At 46.6% G+C, this 5,917-nt stretch overlaps 1 pseudogene; it reads right to left on the bottom strand.

Moving 5' to 3' along the window:
• Positions 1-1,669: 1,669 nt before the first annotated feature.
• Positions 1,670-2,298, bottom strand: LOC103257957 (annotated as a pseudogene).
• Positions 2,299-5,917: the final 3,619 nt, after the last annotated feature.

Below are 5,917 nucleotides of genomic sequence, written 5' to 3'. Positions count from 1 at the left end.
TTTTTTTTTTTTTTTTTTTTTTTTTAGTTGGAGTCTTACTCGGTCACCCAGTCTGAAGTGCAGTGGCATGCTCATGACCACCACAGCCTCAACCTGCTAGGCTCAGGCAATCCTTTCACCTCAGCCTTCCAAGTAACTGGAACCACAGGCATTTGCCACCATACCCCGCTGGTTTTTTGATTTATTGTAGAGACAAGGTCTCACCAAGTTGCCCAGGCTGATCTTGAACCCCTGAGCTCAGGTAATCCTCTTGCCTCTGCCTCCCAAAGTACTGGCATTACAGACATGAGCTGCTGTGCACGACTTCAGGCTGACTTCTTATCTGAGTGGTGTATCACTCACCCTTTACCAAATAATGAATGAAGCCTGCCTGCCATGGGTCAGGCACCATTCTGGGTGCTGAGGTTACAACAATGAAGAGAATAGGCAAAGATCCTTTCCTTCTTATGTCCTATTGCAGGAGGCTGACAATAACCAAAAAATGAAGTTAAATAATGTGTTAGGCTGGGCTCAGTGGCTCAGCCTGTAATCCCATCACTTTTGGAGGCCGAGGCAAGTGGATTGCCTGAGCCTGCGGGTTCGAGACCCATCCAGGCAACTTGGCGAGACCTCGTCTCTACAATAAATCAAAAAAATTAGCTGAGAGTGATAGCGCACACCTGTAGTTCCTGCTACTTGGAAGGCTGAGGCAGAAGGATTGCTGGAGCCCAGCAGGTCGAGGTTGCGGTGGCCGGTAGTGTGCCACTGCACTCCAGTCTGGGTGACAGAGTGAGACTCCAACTCAAAAAAAAAATGTGTTAGGTGGTCATCACTGTCATGGAGGAAAAGAAAATAAGGAAGAAGAAATGTAGCAGCCAGCTTGCAAAATGGCCCCATGAGAACCCCCGCCTTGTTGTTCCCACCCTTGTGTATCCCCGCCTACACTGTACCAGTAGGAGATGGCAGAAGTGAAGGTCTGTTTCATCTGAGATTAGGTTATGGAAGACTGCAGAGAGTGTGAGAGCTCTCTCTCTCCCCACCCACTTCCTCCTTCCCTCCTCCCCTTCTTCCTTCTTTCTCTCCCCCACGCCCATTCATCCCTCCCTCATCACTTATTCTAGGGAAGCTGGTTGTCATGCTGTGAGGACCCATGGAGAAGACTCCTGGCAGGAACTCATGTACCCAGCCCAGAGCCAGCAAGGAAATGAGGCTTGCCAACAGCTACAGAAGGAAGCTGGAAATGGGTCCTCTTGCCCCACATGACTGCAACCCTGATCGACAGGTGACTACACCCTCATGAGGGACCTTGGACCAGATCTTGGAGAAAGCCTTTGTTTCATGCCCTAGAGTTGAAAACGTAGATCGAATATGCTTTCTGTGAGTCTGCCATCACTAGGTACTGTGCAAAGTACTTTACGTATACTCCCTCATTTCTTTCTAACAATCATACTGAGGGACTATCATTCTCCACATTTTATAGATGTATCAGTCCATTTTTGTGTTGTTATAAAAAAAAGTACCTGAGACTCGGTCATTTATAAAGACAAGAGGTTTACTTGCCTCACAGTTCTGCATGGCACTGGCATCTGCTTGTGATAAGACCTCAGGAAGGTTACAAACATGGCGGAAGGTTGAGAGGCAGCAGGCGTGGCACATGGTGAGAGCAGAAGCAAGAGACAGAAAAGGAGGTGCCGGGCTCTTTTTTTTTTAAATAAGATAATGTATTTTATTTATTCTTTCCATTAAAAACTAATATTTCAGTACATTTACAATGTTAATTGAACATAACATAGGGGAAGATCAATTTACTTTTTTTTAACATCTCTACTGGGTACTAATAAGAGATGTTCAAATTTATTATGGTCAAAATTATTAAGTCAAAAACATAAATAAATGCTTGGTTTTGGTATGCCTACATACAATTCAGTTTTTGGAATAAAGTTCTTTGGCTGAAAGAAAGAACATTTTGTTTACTTCACTAATAGGAATATCTCGTAATGCTGGAATGGCCCTTTCTTGGTATTTCTTCTGCTGGTGACTTTTTGCATAGTTATCTGTGATTGTATGAATGGAGTTGAGTGGAGAGGCACTCATCATGTTAATTCCAGACAAGAGTACCTAACAGATTATGATAGTAATAAGGAGGTAGACAGGTAATGCAACTGCCTAATATTTTTGAGGCCAACAGGTTAAGTCTAAGGAGTTTAGCCAAGATTCAGGCCACATGAGATAAAGTATGAAGCCAAATTGGGAGGTTAAGGAAAGAACAAAGCCATAAATCACTCTTTCTGGCAATGGCAGTGGTGAATTTTCCACCATTTTTCCTGTAGCTTTAGACAGTCTGGGCCAAGCCCACTGGTGGGCCATCTGTTGCTCATTCGTGGTTGGTTGAGTCCTTCACACGCCCACTGCAGAAAGCAGAATTTATGAAGAAGACAGAAAAGCTCTCACAGTGGGAGGCGACCCAAGGGGGTTACCCACTAGGCTCTTTTAAATAGCCAGCTCTTCTGTGAACTCATAAAGCGAGAACTCACTCGTTACCCTGAGAACAGCACCAAGACATTCATGAAGGATCTGTTCCCATAACCCACACACCTCCCACGAGGCCCCACACATCTCCCACGAGGCCCCGCCTCCAGCATGGGGGAATCACATTTCAACATGAGATATGGAGGAGACAGACATCCAAACTATATCAATACGCCAAGGCTCAGAGGCTGATTCACCTGTCCAAATCCACCAGCTAGTAAGAGCCCAAGCTGGGATTCAAACTTGGGCCTGCCAGCTATCTTCTATTCTGCTTCTCTTTTGCGTCTCCCAAACTGGACTTGGGACATAACACTGACACCCTTTTCCCTTCCTTATTTAACCTCTTGTCTCCAAGTCATTCCTAAACATTGACATGCATTGAGTTTCTTGGCCCCAGGTCACAGTCCTCTCTCCCTTTCATGTTGGAATAGTGGTTTCAACATCCACGGAAAAGGTCCAGCACACACTCGTTTCACAGCTCCTGGAATTCATGCACACTCGTTCCACGGCCCTTCTCAGACACCCTCAGCAAGCATGTCCTTGTTGAGTTGCAAGCTTGCCTGTTTGCTCTTAGATCTCTCTGCTCCTTATCTCGATGTTTTCTCTGTTTTGCTGGAGAGCTAATCCTTGCAAATCCTCTTTCCCAACCTCTTTTGTCAATGAGCTCCAAGAAAGGTTGAGTCAATGAGAGGCACTTATAGAAATTGGAGGGTGGATGGAAGAGAAGACCAGCGTTTCTACTCTCTGTTTTCCCCCTTCCCTGTGCCCTTCCCGTACCATCTCCCACAGTGTTTGGGTTTCCTTTGCAGTTCCACCTCTCACTGGACGGGCCACCATGCTCTTAGCCTCTGTTCCTGGGCTCTGGGTAATAATCTCCTTCTGTCCCTCCAGGCGTAGATGTGGTAAATGCAACTTTCTGCAATTCTTTTTCTTTTTTTGAGTCGAGGTCTCACTCTGTCACCCAGGCTGGAGTGCAGTGGCACAATCATGGCTCATGGCAGCCTTGACCTCCTGGGCTCAGGTGATCCTTCTGCCTCAGCCTCTTGAGTAGCTGGGATTACAGACGTGGGCCACCATGTCTGGCTAATTAAAAAAATTTTTTTGTAGAGATGTGGTCTCGCTATATTTTCAAGCTGACTCCTGGGCTCAGGCAACCCTCCCACCTCAGCCTCCCAAAGTGTTAGGATTACAGGCGTGAGCCATTGTACTCAGCAACTTTCTGCATTGCTTAATCTTGAGTTTTTTTCATTCCCCTGGGAGTTCTTTCAGTCCACCTGTCACTTCTGCAACAAATTCCATGTGTTAGATTGTCTCTTTGAATTGCCTGGCCTAGGTTTTGTTTTTCAGGCTGGACTCCAGCTAATACCCATATCTGTACTCTAGACTTTATTGTCATCGTATGTTAATCTTACTCAGATATCTCCAGCGACAGGATTCTGCTTTCTGATGACAATCCCCAGTTCTTGTGTCCCGTGTTCTTTCCTTCTTTTCCCGTGTTTACCCCACCCACCCACTCGTCAGCCCATCCATCTATTTGTCACTATTTCTGGAGCTTCTACAGGCCCAGGCACTGTGGTTGCTGATGATAGAGTGGTAAACAGGATAGATAATCAACATGTATTCATGGAGCTTGTAACCACGTGCAGGAGAGAGATCATTTAAAAGCATCTACAAAGCCATGTAAGTGCTATGATGGGTAATTCTAGGGTTCTGTAAGAGCACATAGGAGTGGCCCCATCTTGACCTGGAGGGTGGAGACAGCATGAGGTCCTGAGACCAGAGAGATGAAGAGTTGACTGGGCCAAGAAGGGCAGAGAGGAAGGAATATGACAGGCAGAGGGGACAGTATGTCTAGACCCAGAGGCTAGATGGCTTCAGCTTGTACCAGTACTGGTAGGCTTCAAAGGGGATTCTCAAATAGAATCAAGCTTGGCTACATTGGGCCCCAATTTGTGGGGAGCAAGACCTACAATTTATACCAGCTGTTGCTACCTTCTCCTCCTCCTCCTCCTCTTCCTTCTCTTCCTCCTCTTTCTTCAAGTTGAGGATCTCACTCTGTTGTCCAGGCTGGAATGCAGTGGCATGCTAACAGCTCAGCTTTCTGGGCTCAAGTGTTCCTCCTGCTTCAGCCTCCTGAGTAACTGGGAAAACAGGCGTACACCACCATGTCTGGCTCATTTTTTTTTTGTAGAGATGAGGTCTTACTACGTTGTGTAGGTTGGTCTCAAACCCCTGGGCTCAAGCAATCCTCCTGTCTCAGCCTTTTAAAAAACTCCAGCTCAGCATTTCTATACCTTACAGGTCAAGGCTGGCTCTAGCCCTCTCATCATGGATGCAGATTCCTCAGACTTCTGCATTTCCCAAATTCTGGAACTGGCTCTCTCATGCCATCAGGTGTTCTCTGTTCCTCACTGTATTTATTTAGCTTTTTTTTTTTGTCTTTGAGAACTATCTAATTATTGAGATAATTGAGTTGGGACCTCTTACTTCTCAACTCTTTGCCCTGTAAGCCATAGGCATTTGGGTACCCCTGCTGGAAGAACATTGATGGATCTACATCAAGGGTGGGCACCCGGAAGCCACAGAGGCCAAGTGGGCACTGGAAACAAGGGCATCTACAGAGCACTTGACCCTCTTGGGCTGCCTTCCTCTCTCCTGCTCTGCTGGAGACACAGCAGGAGCAGGATTGCACTTTTAACGTTGTTGTAAGAAACCCCGCAGAGCAAACAGGATGAAAAGCAGCGTCAGTTAGCTTTGGGCTGCTGTGATAGTGGGGAGGAGAGGGAAGTCAGAGAAGATCTTATGGGAGGTGTGCAGCTGCCACTTGCACTGAAGAGTGTCCTACTGGGTACCGATATTCCAACAGAAGCTGAAGTCTGAATGATTTGGGGCATATGAAGCTGACTCGTTTTTACATTTAACAAATAATTCTTGGCTGGGCTCGGTGGCTCAGCCTGTAATCCCAGCACTTTGAGAGGCTGAGACAGGAGGATTGCCTGAGCCCAGAAGTTCGACACCAGCCTGGGCAACATAGTGAGACCTTGTCTCTACAAAAAATAAAAATAAAAAAAATAGCTGGATGTGGTGGCACACATCTGTAGTCCCAGCTACTCAGGAGGTTGAGGTAAACTGGGCATGGTGGCTCATGCCTTGTAATCCCAGCACTTTGGGAGGCAGAGGCAAGAGGATTGCCTGAGCCCAGGGCTTTGAGACCAGCCTGGGCAACTTGGTGAGACCTCGTCTCTACTATAAATAAATAAATAAATAGCCAGGTGTGGTTCCAGTTACTTGGAAGGTTGAGGTGGAAGGATCACCTGAGTCCAGCAGGTCGAGGCTGTGGTGGCTGTGAGTGTGCCACTACACCCCAGTCTGGGCGACAGAGTGAGACTCCTATTCAAAAAAAAAAAAA

This window comes from Carlito syrichta, unplaced genomic scaffold (genome assembly GCF_000164805.1).
Source record: "Carlito syrichta isolate Samal-C Ts95f unplaced genomic scaffold, Tarsius_syrichta-2.0.1 Scaffold301910, whole genome shotgun sequence".
NCBI lineage: Eukaryota > Metazoa > Chordata > Mammalia > Primates > Tarsiidae > Carlito > Carlito syrichta.
The sequence above is the reverse complement of the archived record's forward strand: the minus strand, read 5'-3'. Positions and strand labels throughout refer to the sequence as shown.